The sequence below is a fragment of the Triturus cristatus genome, chromosome 3_2, assembly GCF_964204655.1.
Source record: "Triturus cristatus chromosome 3_2, aTriCri1.1, whole genome shotgun sequence".
NCBI lineage: Eukaryota > Metazoa > Chordata > Amphibia > Caudata > Salamandridae > Triturus > Triturus cristatus.
The window spans coordinates 882,516,310-882,534,756 of NC_140584.1; positions in this window are offsets into that span (position 1 = coordinate 882,516,310).

An 18,447-nucleotide genomic window follows, 5' to 3' on the forward strand; every position below is an offset into this window, starting at 1 on the left:
CGACACACAAGTATGTGCAATCATGGTTGAACATCATTTTGAATAAGAGATGTCTCATGGGTACTTACACCTCATTGAAACTAAGAACAATAGCATATACAATATATTTATGCATTGATTTTTGCATTTTTGTTCAGGATCCTACATTGTGTGTAATACTATATACTGACTGTGGGTACTGTTCCAAGATGGATGCCAAAAAACGGAGCAAAAAGGGTTTGCTCCCAATGTAGTGCCTTGTTTATGTTTACTGTTTACTTTTACACGTCACGTAGCACTGTGAAAATCGTGTGAGCAAGACACTTTCAGTGTCGAAACGCGTAGCGGTTCACTTTATTAAACCTCTATGGTTGCAATGGACTCCCGAGTGAGCGTCATTATTTGAAACTTTTGTACAATATATATATATATATATATATATATATATATATATATTCACTGAAAAAACCATAGGTTTCAGACATGTTATAGTTAGCGGAAATTTTACTGATAAAAAACCAATGAAATTCCCCCGTTATAGTTAGTGCAGGCAACTATAACTCACGCGACCGCAATCCTCTGCTGATGCTAATACTGTATTTAGACACTTATTTGCCCATGTCTTCTTCCATAAATTTTTAGCTATACATATATTAGAAATATTTTTTTTTCATAAAGACACATATGTCATCAGCAGAAGATTGCGGTCGCGTGAGTTATAGTTGCCTGCACTAACTATAACGGGGGAATTTCATTGGTTTTTTATCAGTAAAATTTCCGCTAACTATAACATGTCTGAAACCTATGGTTTTTTCAGTGAATTTGCAAGGTTTTTTAAATGCTAATTCCTAACTATAACGTGTGTGAAACCTATGGTTTTTTCAGTGAATTTGTACGGTTTTTTAAATGCTAAGTTACTTTACGCCATTCGTGGCGTGCACGCCCACTTAACGCAGTTCGTTCCGTGCGCGCACGGAGAGCACGCGGTGCGCTTCACGCACCGCGCGCCCACTTTACGCAGTTAGTGCCGTACACGCAAGGTGGGCACGCAGTGCGCTACGCGCACCGCGTGCCCACGTTACGCACCGTGCGCACATGGAGGACATATTATGCGCTTCCTTGTGATAGGTAATCTGTTAAATTTAATTTGTAAGTGATGACAATAATATGCCATGCACCGAGAGTTTTTTTTTTTTTATTAAAATTTTTAGCGTAAGCGCACCGTACGCGTACGGTAAGCGTAATCGGCGAAATTTTCAAAAAATAATAATTTACCGTTTTTGGCCTTTGAGGACTCAACTAACATGGCTATGTGCATGGGCGCTGTCTAAACAGCCCCTTTATATGTTTTTTGCCTTTATTTACAGCCCCCCCCCTCAGAGTGCGAGAGAGAAAATGGCGGCCGCCGCTTCCTGGTTTCGACCGATTCGAATGTTTACTTAGATGTAACAGCCAATCAGAATCGCGCTCGCGCACGCCACCGTACGCGTACGGTAAGCTTACGGTAAGCGTACCGTAAGCTGGCTCAGATATATATATTGATTTAAAGGCTATTTTCTCAGAATCTACTGAACAGATTTACACCAAACCTACAAAAGGCACTTCCTTGACCTGAGGACTACCTCTCTGCCAAATTTCTAGTAATTCTGTTCAGCCGTTCGGGCTGTAGCCCTGTCTAAAGGTCCTCTGGAAAAATGCATGGGAAAAACGCGTTTTGGGACCCCCTTTTATCTCAGCCCCCGCTTGACGAATCCCCCCGAGACTTTCAGGGTAGGAGCGGAGCATAGCGCCCCACCTATTTTGAAAAATTCGCGAGGATTCGTCGACCGGCGCAAAAGTTATTCAAAATAGAATGTTGCGGATTTCCTATGGAAACGTGGTCCTAACTATAACTACCTACTGGCGACCGCCAGTAGGTAATATATATATATATATATATATATATATATATATATATATATATATAGATATATAGATATATAGATATATATAAATATATATATATATATATATATTACCTACTGGCGGTCGCCAGTAGGTAGTTATAGTTAGGACCCCTTTTCCATAGGAAATCCGCAACATTCTATTTTGAATAACTTTGGTGCCGGTCGACGAATCCTCGCGAATTACTCAAAATAGGTGGGGCGCTATGCTCCGCTCCTACCCTGAAAGTCTCGGGGGGATTCGTCAAGCGGGGGCTGAGATAAAAGGGGGGTCCCAAAACGCGTTTTTCCCATGCATTTTTCCATAGGACCTTTAGACAGGGCTACAGCCCGAACGGCTGAACAGAATTACTTGAAATTTGGCAGAGAGGTAGTCCTCAGGTCAAGGAAGTGCCTTTTGTAGGTTTGGTGTAAATCTGTTCAGTAGATTCTGAGAAAATAGCCTTTAAATCAATATATATATCTGAGCCAGCTTACGGTGCGCTTACGGTACGCTTACCGTACGCGTACGGTGGCGTGCGCGAGCGCGATTCTGATTTGCTCTTAGATCTTAGTAAACATTCGAATCGGCCGAAACCAGGAAGCGGCGGCCGCCATTTTCTCTCTCGCACTGAGAGTGATGATGAAAATACAAAGCACAAAAACATGTAAAGGGGCTGTTTAGACAGCTCCCACACACATAGCCATGTTGAGGGAGTCCCCAAAGATCCCCCAAGGCCAAAAACGTACGGTAAAAAATTATATTAAAAAAAAAATTATCCACACTCTCCCCTCCCCGTGTGCAATTGGTGGCCGAAGGCCACCAATAGTGCATGGCTTACAACAGATGAGATAAACTATAATATTTAAGAAAAAATAAAAAAAAAAAAAAATTATCCACACTCTGTCCACCCCGTGTGCAAATGGTGCCCGAAGGGCACCATTTGTGCATGGCTTATAAAAATTACGAAAAATTAAAATATTACCTTTCAAAACGAAGTGCATCATATGTCCTCCATGTGCGCACGGTGCGCGAAGCGCATCGTGCGTACATGGCCCATCTAGCGTAACGTGGGCACGCGGTGCGCTACACGCACCGCGTGCCCACCGTGCGTGCACGGCACTAACTGCGTAAAGTGGGCGCGCGGTGCGCGAAGCGCACCGCGTGCTTACTGTGCGCGCACGGTGCGCGAAGCGCACCGTGCGCGCACGGAACGAACTGCGTTAAGTGGGCGCGCACGCCACGAATGGCGTAAAGTAACTTAGCATTTAAAAAACGTACAAATTCACTGAAAAAACCATAGGTTTCACACACGTTATAGTTAGGAATTAGCATTTAAAAAACCTTGCAAATTCACTGAAAAAACCATAGGTTTCACACATGTTATAGTTAGCGGAAATTTTACTGATAAAAAACCAATGAAATTCCCCCGTTATAGTTAGTGCAGGCAACTATAACTCACGCGACCGCAATCTTCTGCTGATGACATATGTGTCTTTATGAAAAAAAAATAATTGTAATATATGTATAGCTAAAAATGTATGGAAGAAGACATGGGCAAATAAGTGTCTAAATACAGTATTAGCATCAGCAGAGGATTGCGGTCGCGTGAGTTATAGTTGCCTGCACTAACTATAACGGGGGAATTTCATTGGTTTTTTATCAGTAAAATTTCCGCTAACTATAACATGTGTGAAACCTATGGTTTTTTCAGTGAATATATATATATGTATATATTACCTACTGGCGGTCGCCAGTAGGTAGTTATAGTTAGGACCACGTTTCCATAGGAAAACCTCAACATTCTATTTTGAATAACTTTGGCGCCGGTCGACGAATCCTCGCGAATTTCTCAAAATAGGTGGGGCGCTACGCTCCGCTCCTACCCTGAAAGTCTCGGGGGGATTCGTCAAGCGGGGGCTGAGATAAAAGGGGGGTCCCAAAACGCGTTTTTCCCATGCATTTTTCCATAGGACCTTTAGAACGAGCTACAGCCCGAACGGCTGAACAGAATTACTAGAAATTTGGCAGAGAGGTAGTCCCTAGGTCAAGGAAGTGCCTTTTGTAGGTTTGGTGTAAATCTGTTCAGTAGATTCTGAGAAAATAGCCTTTAAATCAATATATATATCTGAGCCCGCTTACGGTACGCTTACCGTACGCTTACCGTACGCTTACCGTAAGCTTACGGTGGCGTGCGCGAGCGCGATTCTGATTGGCTCTTAGATCTTAGTAAACATTCGAATCGGCCGAAACCAGGAAGCGGCGTCCGCCATTTTGTCTCTCGCACTGAGTGTTGTTTATCAAACATGATGGCCAAAAACATGTTACGGGGCTGTTTTGACAACTCCCTCCCACATAGTCATGTTGAGGGAGTCCCCAAACATCCCCCAAGAGCAAAAACGGTTTTATTTTTTTTTCGGCAATTTCGCGGGGTACGCTTACCGTACGCTTACCGTACGCTTACCGTAAGCTTACCGTACGCTTACGGTAAAAAAATAAAAATAAAAAAAACACTATCCACACTTACCCCACCCCCTGTGCTTTTGGTGGCCGCAGGCCACCAAATGTGCAGGGCTTATTAATAGAGAAAAAAAACGTAATTTTGGCAACATGAAATTATAAAATCGAAATAAAAAAAACACTATCCACATTGACCTCACCCCCTGTGCTTTTGGTGGCCGAAGGCCACCAAATGTACAGGGCTTATTAAAGTTGATAAAAACCGTGCACGGAACGAACTGCGTTAAGTGGGCGCGCACGCCACAAATGGCGTAAAGTAACTTAGCATTTAAAAAACCGTACAAATTCACTGAAAAAACCATAGGTTTCACACACGTTATAGTTAGGAAATAGCATTTAAAAAACCTTGCTAATTCACTGAAAAAACCATAGGTTTCACACATGTTATAGTTAGCTGGACATTTTACTGATAAAAAACCAATGAAATTCCCCCGTTATAGTTACTGTAGGCAACTATAACTCACGCAACCGTAATCCTCTGCTGATGACATATGTGTCTTTATGAAAAAAAAATATTTGTAATATATGTATAGCTAAAATTTAATGGAAGAAGATATGGGCAAATAAGTGTCTAAATACAGTATTAGCATCAGCAGAGGATTGCGGTCGCGTGAGTTATAGTTGCCTACAGTAACTATAACGGGGGAATTTCATTGGTTTTTTATCAGTAAAATGTCCAGCTAACTATAACATGTGTGAAACCTATGGTTTTTTCAGTGAATATATATATATATATATATATATATGAACGCTACAACTTGCCCTGTGCAATGAGACGCACTCCAACACCAACTTGAAGCACAGCTTTTATTCAGGTATAAACAGCCGCGCGCCAGCCGATTCAATCAACAGCTGTTCCCATCAGTCTTCGCCCTACGCGTTTCGAAGGGATATCCTTCTTCTTCAGAGGCACATGAAGACAGACAATTATTAGCAGTTTCCGGGTTAATTCCACTTAAATATTGCTTGCCACACCCCTGAATGGGCTGAGATGCATGTGGGGCATTCTGGGAAATAGAGTCCCGAAAGATTCCCTGCAGTCCCGGGAACATTGATAACTGTCTCAAACAATGCAAGCCCACAGATGGGCCTCCGCTGGCGTGCGCTGTTCTAAATCCTCATCGGTGTTTCCAACATTAGGGCTCGTGACATCGGACCCAGTGGCCCCCTCCTTCAGGGGTGGTGCATACTCGGCGGCGAGGCCCGCCGCCCAAAATGAACGCTACAACTTGCCCTGTGCAATGAGACGCACTCCAACACCAACTTGAAGCACAGCTTTTATTCAGGTATAAACAGTTTATACCTGAATAAAAGCTGTGCTTCAAGTTGGTGTTGGAGTGCGTCTCATTGCACAGGGCAAGTTGTAGCGTTCAAAGTGCCCTAAGCATCTAAGCATAATAAAAACCGGAAATGCAAGTAAAATTGTTTTCGAGCATCATTCCCTGCAAGCCCATGAGGAAGGGGTGTCTAACCCTGAAACGCGTCGGGCGAATTTCATTTTTGGTGAAAGCGGAATGGTATGCTGATCTGAAGCCCGGAGGGCAGAGAACTGTTGAGTGCCTTTCAAGATGCTTAGGGCACTTTGTTTGGCAAATGTTTTACACGGCGGCCCGGCCGTGTGGGAGGCACCATCAATTGCTGGATGAAGGAAGTTTCGCCAGCAGATGAGGCTTGAGTTCCTAACCCTTGGGAACTGTTCAGCACAGGACTCTATTGTCATGAGCATACCTGACCGCGTCACAGCCTACTTAAGGATTCAAAGGATAAAGCATCACTACGGAATGAAAACTCGACCTTACTATAAGGATTATAATTGTAAAGCATCACGGACTACAAGTCCCAGTAACATTGGTGTGACGTTGCACTCAGCATACGCCCACTAGGGGGGCTTGTTAATAATAAAAACCGGAAATGCAAGTAAAATTGTTTTCGAGCATCATTCCCTGCAAGCCCATGAGGAAGGGGTGTCTAACCCTGAAACGCGTCGGGCGAATTTCATTTTTGGTGAAAGCGGAATGGTATGCTGATCTGAAGCCCGGAGGGCAGAGAACTGTTGAGTGCCTTTCAAGATGCTTAGGGCACTTTGTTTGGCAAATGTTTTACACGGCGGCCCGGCCGTGTGGGAGGCACCATCAATTGCTGGATGAAGGAAGTTTCGCCAGCAGATGAGGCTTGAGTTCCTAACCCTTGGGAACTGTTCAGCACAGGACTCTATTGTCATGAGCATACCTGACCGCGTCACAGCCTACTTAAGGATTCAAAGGATAAAGCATCACTACGGAATGAAAACTCGACCTTACTATAAGGATTATAATTGTAAAGCATCACGGACTACAAGTCCCCAGAGACGTTTTAAGGCAGGGGCAAAGTGGGCTCTGGCCCAGGGCCCCAGACCTTCAGGGGGCCCCCTGACAGACCCAGCTCTGTTCTGCAGTCTTGCCCTGATGACCTTGAATAACTCTTACACAGATTATTTCAAATACCGTTTTCCTTTGCTTTATTTTCCATGTGATTTATATGTGAGTGTCTATTATAGACATTTTGTAGAGAAAAGTTGTGTTTATGTGACATGCAACAGCCATAAACAAGTTATAAAATCAAATCAGAACCACACATATGAGAAATGGGAGAGTGTCACAGAGATTATTTGCAGTAATATTAGTGAGCAGCTGCTATGTTACAATATTGAAAACACACATCACCAGGGGCGTAGGAGACACTAAAATTCTGGGGGGGACAGGGACAACCTTGTGCACTTTCCAGTGACCCTATACAAATCACCGCCCGTTAAACAAATACAATCGCATACTTTCGGAGTGAAATATTGAGAAAAGCGGGCATGTAGTCACAGTTTGCATGTATGCTTTATTGTTATTTACATTCATATAGTAATGAGACCAAATGTTTAAAAAAAACATATATATGAATCTTGCATCTTAATGCACAAAGCAAACAAAGGCCGCTGACTTAGGGTGGGGGTGTCGTGTTTGCAAGTGCATTAGGGTTTGAAAAGTACCTGCTGCTGCATTCCTGGTCTCCAGCAATTTTCAGGCAACAATAAAAATGTGAAGATAACTTTGGTGATTAATGTTCTTTTTTTGAGAGAGATCGAAGGCTTGTCTAGTGAAAGTTTTAATTCAATAGGTCAGTGAGTTACTGCTTTTGTCTGAGATATTCTTTTGGTATTTGAAGTTTATAAGTTAAAATCCTAACATTGAACAGTGAGCTAATAACCGTCATCAAAGAGCTGCATAAAAACTTCACTGTATAGATTAGAACGTTGTGATTTTTCCCCAGTCTTTCCCTATCCTAATGTTGGAAAATGGGTTCATTAGGATAGAAATCAATTCTGATTATTGAAGAGAACCCCCCCAACCATGGTGTTATGTTTTACATTCTGAGTTTGTGTTTCTCTAGTGTTGCAAAGCCGCCCTGGGCACTCCCCAACTTTTTGCTGACTGGTACTGGTGGTACCTGACTGACTGACCCTGGCCTCTGCCTAAACAGCCAGTGCTATTCTGAAAGAGGCACTTAAAAATACAGTGAAAACACCTACATACACTAGGGTGCACTATGGGTTAGGGTACCCCTATGATTGGCATGACCTCTCCTATAAGGCCCTAGTACATAATAGGGCAGGGGGATTAGAACCACTTTTAAGTCCCTAGAATATAATAGGGCATGGCAGTTTAGAGGCCAGCAGACCTTTCTGCGCTTGCATGTGTGCACTGCTGAAGCCTGAGGTCAGTTTAAAAGTAGCCCTGTGTTATAGGGCTGCTTTTAAAATGCAAATTGTGCCCAAACTCGACTTTTGGGTTTGGGGAACTTACGAATTGATCAACTACAATGTTGGGGCAAAATTAAGTGGAAAAATGTTTTCCACTTAACTATGGCTGTATCATATTTGCCACATAATACATCATCTGCTGCATAATCTAACGATTTCCTCCAAAACAATTTTGTAGCTCAAACAGATCCCAAATTACTAAAATAAATGAGACTTGTGTTGCTGTGAAGTTTAGGGCCCCTTTGCAAAGGTTAGTAAAGAAAACAATTCCTAAGAAAACAATTGGTCCCAGACACTCCTAATGACACTCAAATTAATACCTGTAGGAGAGTGTAGTATGCAATCAATTCATACAACCAACAATGTATAATGTAAAGGCACATTCAACAGGGAAATCTCATAGATAAGAGGCCAACCAAAGTCAATTAAATTGCAAACATCAATTTATTTCCCGCTGAATCATATTCATAAAATGCAAACTTAGGGGCTGACTACGATGGCAGGCGGACTTCAGTACCACCGCCATCGAATCGGGGAATGGGACCGCTGGCCTTCCAGGTGGAGGCCCCACGATAGGCATTACAATGTGACTGCCACTACGGTGTTCGCAGTGCCTATCTTTTACATTGCAGCAGGTGCTGCTGGCTGCATCATCCGCCGCAAAGTAAAAAAAAAAGGAACATGTTAAATATATCGGTGCCTGCCACATGGTGCAGTGATATGTTGTGGGGCATCATAGATGCCCCCCAGGACCCATGTCTGAGGGCCAGGGGTAAAGGGGCCTGCTACGGGCCCCCAATGTCCCTTTCGCCAGCATTTCCATGGCAGGTGAACCGCCATGATACGCTGGCGGGTAAGGGACATCGTAATCCCTGCTGCGGTGCATGGTAGGCACCACCAGCATTGTAGGAACCACAAGCCCCTCCACCACACCGGTGGGCTCAAGAAGCCCGTTGGGTGCGTGGTGGTTGGTCTTTCCGACCGCCAGGTAACCACCCGCCATTGTAATATTGCGGGCTGTGATGCAGTCACCAATGGCGGTGGGACCGCCACCGACGGGGTGACGTGGCGGTCCCACTGCCATTATAATCACCCCCTAAGTTTGGTGTGCATGCAAATCCTACATTGCCAACCCCTGGCAAGTTGCACTGCTAGTGCTGGAAAAAGGCCAATGGAGGTACCAATGGGTGAGGTGGACTGGCCTCAAGGGTCTTGTGACCTCAGTGACAGATTCACTGTCGATCTAGAGTGTGCTTCTTCATATGCCTGCCCGTAAGACTAGAAGTGAACTGCAGTATGGATTGTGGTGGACAGGTCCACCTGCGGGTGCTAAGACACCTGGGCTTCTAAGGTCTATCGGGCCTTCTAAGGTGTAGCATCAGAATAAGCTCTGTCAGGAGTGTGGTATGGTGAACTGGTCATGAAGGTCTGAAGATGGTTCTCCAGTTCCAAATTCAGCAGCTCTGGCCAGAGTGCCACATTCTCTCCCACACTGAACAACATACTGCCCCACTGAGAGAAACTCGCACTGCCTTCAGCACAACTCAATTGTGCTGCGACTAAATTCAAATTATGCACTAGACAACAGTAAAATGCTGCCTGAAAAAAAATGAATAACACCCTGGAAAAAGCAAACACTCATAGGGAATGCAAGAATAAGCAAAGCATGTGAACTGTAATCAGAAAAAAACATGGTTACCTTAACGGTTTTAAACTCATTATTCAGAAATCAGTAAGTGATTTTGCCTGAAAAGTTCAAGACAAGGCTACAGGACCAGGAAGGGACCCCTTTCAATGTCCATTGCTTATATCCTTTCAAAATGTATGCAGTTTGGTTTAAAAAAGACCACATCCCCAAACACAGAGCCGCATTTTATAAGCTAAAATAATTAAAAAGTTGAAAACGATCATATTACACGTTTCCACTCTACCCATCAACCAGGTATTGCAGTCCCTTTAGGAATGGCGCACTTACCCACCCTGGGAAAACAATGTTGTGCAAGGAAAGAAGATAAAAAAGAAAGTAGCGCTTTCACTGGCAAACTCTGTAAAGTGGCGCTAATGTGTGTGGGTGTAAATAACAGTCTGGCCTGTCTGCTGTCCACTCTGTATTGCTTTATTTAGGTATTTAACTATTTTTTCTCTCCATTCCGAGGTGTTTCTTTTCAATAGAAAACGGTCAGAAAATGAGGACATTTACAGCCAAAGTGTTCAGCCTTTTTTGGATCAATTTCACTGGGGAACAAATAAAGAAAAGGAGAGGCAAGAGAGAGTACCTTAAGAGCTGCCTCTTGAAATCAGCGCGTAAGCAGGAGCGAGACAGAGACAGAAAGAGATGGAGGAATAAAGAGAGGAGGGCAGCCGCCAGAGGCAGATCATGAGTAGTGGACACGGTCCTTGCCATGAAGGGAAAGAGACAGCGTTTAGTTTTTTCTCCGTTCTCTGCCCTTCCCAGAACGGCTGAACCTTCCTGCAGCATAACAAAAGGCAGAGGGTGGGTGGCCTCTGACTCCAGGCAGGTCAAGTGCAGGGCCATTAGGTAGCGCTTTCGCGTGCTAATGGCCCTGCGATAACAGAAGGAAGAGGGGAAATTCCTTTGTCCCCTCGTCCCCCCCACCCTTGTCCCCGCGTCCCCCCACTCCAAAATCTGGGGGGGATATATCCCCGCGTCCCCCACACTTCCTACGCCCATGCACATAACTATCCCTGAATATTACATGTAAATATCATTAGAATTTGGACGAGTGCGCATGTGCATTTTCAATAACCCAGCCAAAGAGGGCATGAAAAAGCTGAAATTGGATCATGAATTCAAAACTGTTCCTAACAGGGGCCCCCAAAATATGCTTGGCCCAGGGCCCCCAAAATCCTTAAAATGTCCCTGCAAGTCCCAGTAACATTGGTGTGACGTTGCACTCAGCATACGCCCACTAGGGGGGCTTGTTAATAATAAAAACCGGAAATGCAAGTAAAATTGTTTTCGAGCATCATTCCCTGCAAGCCCATGAGGAAGGGGTGTCTAACCCTGAAACGCGTCGGGCGAATTTCATTTTTGGTGAAAGCGGAATGGTATGCTGATCTGAAGCCCGGAGGGCAGAGAACTGTCGAGTGCCTTTCAAGATGCTTAGGGCACTTTGTTTGATTGATATATATATATATATATATATATATATATATATATATATATATATATATATATATATATATATATATATATATATATATATATATATATATATATATATATATATATATATATATATATATATATATATATATTTTTTTTTTTTTTTTTTTTTTTTTTTTTGCCTCAACATGGAAAAGGATTTTCCCTGTGGGGAAAGGAATGATCTATTTCCCCTCTGGCCCTAAAAAGAGGTTTGCACCGGCCAGCTGGAGTAAAATCCTACTTTTGCCAGTACAGAAAGGGGAATAAGAAGAGTATGTGAATGCACATATGTACATGTTTGTGAGTATTCAGAAACGTCCAAGTCCACTCCCTGAATCACTCATTTTCACAGCCATTAGGTTTGATTCAAGCCGAGGAGAACTCGACACTCATGACTGAGAGCTCCACACACATGTATGGGTTTATCTCTGCCTGGAATCCCTTTACACATTTCTGCAAAGAGAAAACGTGGAGATTCGGTCGTAATTTTCCGTAAATAGGGCCCATCAGGTGGTTTTCTTTCTAGATACAGTGCATCTACTTCATGGGTTTCCTGTAAGAAAATAATTCAATTTTAAATGAAGAATAACAAAAATCTGAAACAGAGAGATGGCAGGTGAATTCAGCAGCATTGCGCGACACCGGGGGGAATGAGCATTAAACATAACTCTCAATTAATTTTCTTACTAGCCATGATCAGATGCAACGTAAGAAGTCAGTTTACAAATTGCTCAAGGCAAGCTTACATCTGCATCGATCATCTGCTCCCAAAATTCCTCTTGAGTATTCACACCAGCGCCTACTCAGCGATGCGTTAACCCACTTGGGATAACACTCACATCTCTGCTTTAGAATCATGGTTGCTTGCTTTCCCTGTTTTCTCTGGGCACCTGTTCAGAATGCATCCTGCCTGTGCAGCTGATCTTGATCACACATATACCCATCACAGGCTTTTTTGTTTGATCTTCATAACTTCAAAAACAGGTTCCATATGTCCTGCTCAAGCTTTGGGCAACTCCCTGGACCTTTTATTTTTGGCTCACTTCAGATGCTTCTATCAGTTGGATGAGTGACAGCCTTCTTTGGTTTGGTTCCTTACTGATTGTCCGCGTTAGTCTTTTTGCTTTTGGGTACCTGGGAATCTTGCATGTACATTATCTGGAGTTCAATAGGGAGTTGATTGAGCTATAAAAGCTCCTCAATCACCTGTGATACCAAACGGAGCTCTCTGTCATTATCAGGATACAAGGGTCACATCTTCCCTCCTTAAAACTACATATGTGCCTTTTCTGTTTTTGAATGCGAGTTTTCAACCTTAGAAAATCAAATCTGGACTTATTCACAGTTGTTAAGTATAGTGTTGTAGTATAGCATTTATGTCTCACTTTTACCACACTGCGGGACGTAGAAGTGCATGAAAGTTGAGGTGCTGAGCATGAGGCAGTTAGGAGGTGCCGTGAGGAAAACTGACAATGGAAAACACATTTCCTGTGGTCTACACACTGCTAACTCAGGCATGAAAAGATTGTATTTATTGATCAGAGGTTTTGACACCTGGCGTTGTCAGTGACTGCGGTTGGTGTCTGCACTGATAAGGAGAACAAAACAAACACAAACCTTTCATTTTTCCAAGATCAATTACATGAGTGTCACACTAGATTGGCTGATTACAATTGCATACAAAAAATGCTATATCTAAAACATGTTATCATTATTATAAAATAATTTGTCACTTTTTCGACCATGAACATGTGATGCTTTTGTTCCCTGTGTGTTTTTTTGTCTCCGGCCTAGGCACATAAGACCACGCCTCAGCCAGCTGGAGACACCATCTTACCTTACCGCTGCTCCAGCCTACAACAAGGGAGACGCCCCGCCTTCTTTCTTGGGCCAAATCAAGCACAGGAGGCAGCCTCTCTTTAAATATACTAGAGAGCTACCATCCACCTGCATCCTTCCTCCACTTGTGCCCTACATTTTGTTTGGCTTTTCCTTTTCCTCTTTATGTGACACTGCTACGTATGTTGGCGAGTCAAGAGAAGCCACAGATGAGTTGCATGGAAGGTGTGATACTAGTCTCTGGTGCTTTGTTCTTTGCTTATTCATCAGAAAGTTTAGAGAACACTTTGTCTGTCTTGATCTGGCCCAGCAAAACAGCAACCAGGGGCAATGGATACCTGTTCTTGAGTTCACAATAGTCTATACACGGCCTGAAAGTACCATCCAATTAAGGGGAAGTGTTATATCCAACCCAGTCCCCCAATTCATTCAGGAACTGAGATGCAGCAAAGGTGGCTGCATGACGTTCATGCTACTGCATGAGCTAAAGATGCCAAAACCTTTGGAAGATCCCAGTGGTTATAAGGAGCAGCCTTTGTGAACACTGGGAATAATTAGTCCGGACTCATGGTCTACTCATTTTAGTACTTTGTAGGCAGAAGATTACTTTGGTTTGGTTGCAAATTCGGAAGGCAGACATAAATATATTGCCCCACTTCTATCTTTCGCATCTGGAAGTGGAAGTTGACGAGGCATCTCAAAAACTAGCAAAAAGTGTGGTCAAAATCTTCTTAACTTGGGTGTGTGATCTCATATTAGAGACGGACGAGTAGTGTCTGTGTAAGAAAGGGCCAGGATCATTCAGATTTTTTAAAAGAACGATAAATCCAATATTGTGAATTATGGGTCAGTATACATGCTGGATGCAGCTTCCCAAGTGATTGAAGGTAATTTCAGGTCAGATAAGGTATTGGATTGAAGATTCTGAGTACTATCAGCGTTCCAGAGAGATTTATGTTAAAGGCTGAGGCACAAAAGATCCGTGTTTCAGACTCCACGCACTCATCTCCAAGCATGAGCATGATTTTGGGATATGAAATCTGCTGTTAATGACGTGGATAAATGTCTGTTCACAGATATTCTCAATGAGTCCGTTTTTTTATAACTACATTTTTACTTATTCGAAATGATGATTCGTATAAACATGAAGTCAAAAACAGATATGCAGTACAGTTAAGCTGTGCACAGAAAGAAAAGAAATAAAAAGCAAAATACCAAGGTTCGAATTTTTGAATTTCTGCCTTTAAAAATCACCCACGAGCGATTGCGGTTGGGGACTCTTCAAATAATAGAGCAGACCATATTCTTTTGCAACAGTGTCCGCTCTCTTAGTACTGATTGAAGGTATATTTTCAGAGATTATAGGTGCTTTGGACAAAGTGAAAGTAAGTGAGCCAAAATCTGGAGCATTCACAAATACCTCAGGGACTGTCACCCACGCTTCTCATGAGCCCACTGCATCAAGGAATTCAACCCAGACTCATGAAAAAGCAAAGGTAGAATCATGGAAGATAACAGGTAATCACAGATGAACAAAGTATATTTAAATTGGCCTAATCATGCACCATTTCTGCCAGTTTCCAGACAGTTTGGGTCTCTGTGCTGATTTAGCGGCTTCAAGTTCCCCTTGCGAACATTTACGCTAAGGAGAGTTTCAGAGAGAAAGGTGAATTCATGAAGAAATTCTGATTCAGGGCATTCTGGCCTGTGTGAGGCTCTAAACCTTTTTATTTGTTCCTGAATGTCCATCATGCGCTTTCCCAAAAAATAATTGAACAGTCAATCGACGATCCCAGTGTTGGTACAAATCAATGCATAGCAAATGTCATTTTAGTCAAGGGTCTGTAAAGGGCTGGACAGAGAGCACAATGATTTTTGGATCACGAATGAGGCTGTCATTGTGTAAAGGGTCTGACTACCCATATATACAATTTGTTGCAGTGTCCAGAGGCTTTGTGTGGGCTGTTGACATACTTGGCTTTAGCGAGTCCAGCACATTTATTTTTGTGGCTCCGTTTCTGATTGGCATCTCATATTGTTTAACGATATCCCACTTTGCTGATATATTGACACTGCTTGAATACTTCTTTTTTTTTTAAAGATACAGGGCTCGTTGTATGCACTTGTAGTACGGCGCACGGGAGACCCCGAGTCTTTAGACATGTTGGCTGTATTCTTGCAATCATGACGCTTATGTGTATTGTATTGTCTCTGATGTATTGTTTGAGGGATGTCTGTGTCATACCCCAGATAATTGACTATAAGCTGCCAAGTCAGTCAGTAGGTCAATAATCAATCTGTGGAATTTGCAAAATTAATAAAATTTGACATGATTTGGTTCAGTTGTTTACTCAGAGAAGACTGTTCGAGCAAAAAATATCTTCATGAGACACATTTTCTGTTCTAACCAGTCTTCTGCGTTATCTTGTGGGAGTTTTTTAATTTGAAATTCATACTGTTTTATGCTACAAATGAGGAAAAATACATAAACATGTCTGACAGTAAAAATAAAGACTATCAACTGGGCTGCGGCTGTGTAATCAAACTGGTGGGAGCAAGTGCTCAACTCTTTGACAAGCCAGGGATATTCTGAAGTCCATGATCCTTCATGCCCTGATGTGGAACAAGACATTTCAGCCTCGCCCCTTGCTGTACGGGCAGAAACGCAAAAAACACAAAACATCAGTGTCATAAAGTGCAGGATAGCCTGTTTGTGAGCTCTCCCTTTTTCCACCTAGTGACCTCGGAGTTTAAGTAATGTGTTCTGCATCACAAAATGTTGTCCATCAAAGCAATTAAAGGCACGTGCTCTTGTGAGATCCCAGGTACCCTGATTCCGCCGCCCACAGTGCAACCACATCATCACACCTAGGACAGGATGCTCGAGGCAAAAGTGCTTTCTCATAAAGGTCACATCCGGCCACATACAAGCAGGTCTTGGGTGAATGTTTAACTCTTTTTCCTCGGTCCCCGTTGCTTCTTTCGCCTAATTTTAGATACTGTTTGCTAAAAATGAACTACTGGCAAATCACCAACATTTGCTGCATAAACAAATCTGGAAAGGGACTGTCGGGAGGTTTACTTGGCCAGCTTGCATCATCTGTCTCCACAATAACTAAACAGAAATGAGTAATGACGCGTTAAATTTGAGCTGGCCGCATGGCAAAATCAACAGGAGTCGTATCTTTCCCGGAGTAGAAGTCTCACCCGTCGTCTTCCTGGTGACTGTAGGGAGGGAAGGCACTTATGCTGTCTAATGATTTCCAGCCTTGTTTTTTTATTATAGTGTTTCCTACCACAGTGTTTTTCTGCTTTGAAACACTACAAATAACAGGTGTTACTACTATCCAATTGAGTCATTCTGAATGTATCTACTTCAGGAAAGTGACAGTGTGAGTTGGCCTTATCAGAATTCCAACTTGTGACCTACAGGTTACAAACAAATGTCAGCAGCCAGTGCTTATCTCAGTGAGCCAAACTGCCCACATCCTGAATTCTTGTTTTCTATTAATTATGAAGATATTGTACCATGAAATTGGATTGATGATACATATGTTTGGCTCTCGGCTTGATGTCAGGATTTTGATTGTGCTGGGAGCCATGATCAATGGTCTTTGTTTGGTGTGCAGCTTACATTTATAGCTCTGCGGATTGGCTCAGGAGTTGAATTGATGCCGTTTATTGTGTTGAAATTCATGACCAGCTGCCTTTGGGTACTAGGATTAAATTAATGATCTTTAGGGGAACTCTAAGCTGTGATTTATGGTGCAAAAGGTGGATTATATGGTTTCATTATTGGTATTTGAAGTGTTGGCTGCTGGGCCATAAAGGTGGATTTTTGGACATTAGCTGAGTCGTTGGATTTAAAGGGTGTTACGTGGTTGGGCATGCAAATGTTGCGTATTTGAGCTACATGGTTTTATTGATGGTCTTGTAAGCTGTAAGATTTTGGCTTATGGCACAATTTGTGGCTTGATATTTGAGTTATGATAATTAGCTGGGCTGCAAGGATTAATTGCAGGGCCTTGGTTGGCTTGTACATTTTGTTTAATAGACTTTGATGAGGTTACATGTTTTTATTGATGGTCATTATTTGGGTTTCAAGATTCGACTTATTGGTTTTGGTTTGGTAGTGTTTTGTTTGCTGGTATTTTGTTGGATACAACATTTGGTTTATAATCTGTGATGGGTGGTCTTTGCTTTGGTTTTATGGTTTGGTGTTTAGTTGTGCTGTGGGGTCTGATTTTGGCCTGTTTGGCTTGAATGGTGTTTTACGGTTGATTGTGGAATTTGACTGAATCATTTGAAATCTGGGATGTGATTTGTGGTTTTGATTGGGCTATAAAGTTTACTTGGTGCTGGTGAGTCTGGTTTGAGTGATAAAAAGGAAAATGAATAGATGGTGGGTTGCTTTGATCAACGGTCAGGGCTGGAGATGGTCCTGGAATGATGACTCCACTGTGCTTGATTGATAGTCTTTTGTTAGGTTATGATCTGAGTTTTCATTGATGGCATTTGGTTATTAGTGTGGGTTTGATTGATAACCAATAGTTGTTCTTTGGAGTTTGACTGTCAGGCTTTGATAGAGCCGTGGAGTTTGATTACTGGTCTGGATGAACAGTAAGATTTGAACGTTGGCCATTAGCTGGCTGTAGGGTGTGATTGATGGTCTTTGGTTGGGTTGTGGGATGTTATTGGTGCTCTTTGGCAGATTTATAGCGGTTGATTTATGACTTTGGTTGGGTTGCAGGGTTTGATTTGTTGCCTCTTGTTGTCTCTGGGTTTGATTGATGGTTTTTGAATAGTCAGTGGTTGCAGCATACGATATCAGGTGGACAGGATGCATGGCCTGACACTGGTTGTATGACAAAGGCACGCATGGCTATACCACGCGTGCCTCTATAACGCTGCCCCAACAACGAATGCATCTTAATAATGAATTCATTTACCCAACATGCCTTTACCATGCCTGCCTTTACCGTGCAATTTCATTGTAAAGGCATGACTGGTAAAGGGATGTGTGGTAAAGATCACACTGCAGCCCCCCCACCCGAGCCCTAAAAACAACCCAACCCCCTGAGCCCTAAAAACAACCCTAACCCCTCCCTGAGCCCTAAAAACAAACCTGAACCCCCTGAGCCCAAAAACAATCCTGACCCCCCAGCCCTAAAAACAAAACCACACCCCGAGCCCTAAAACAACCCAACCAACCCCGAGCCCTAAAAACAAC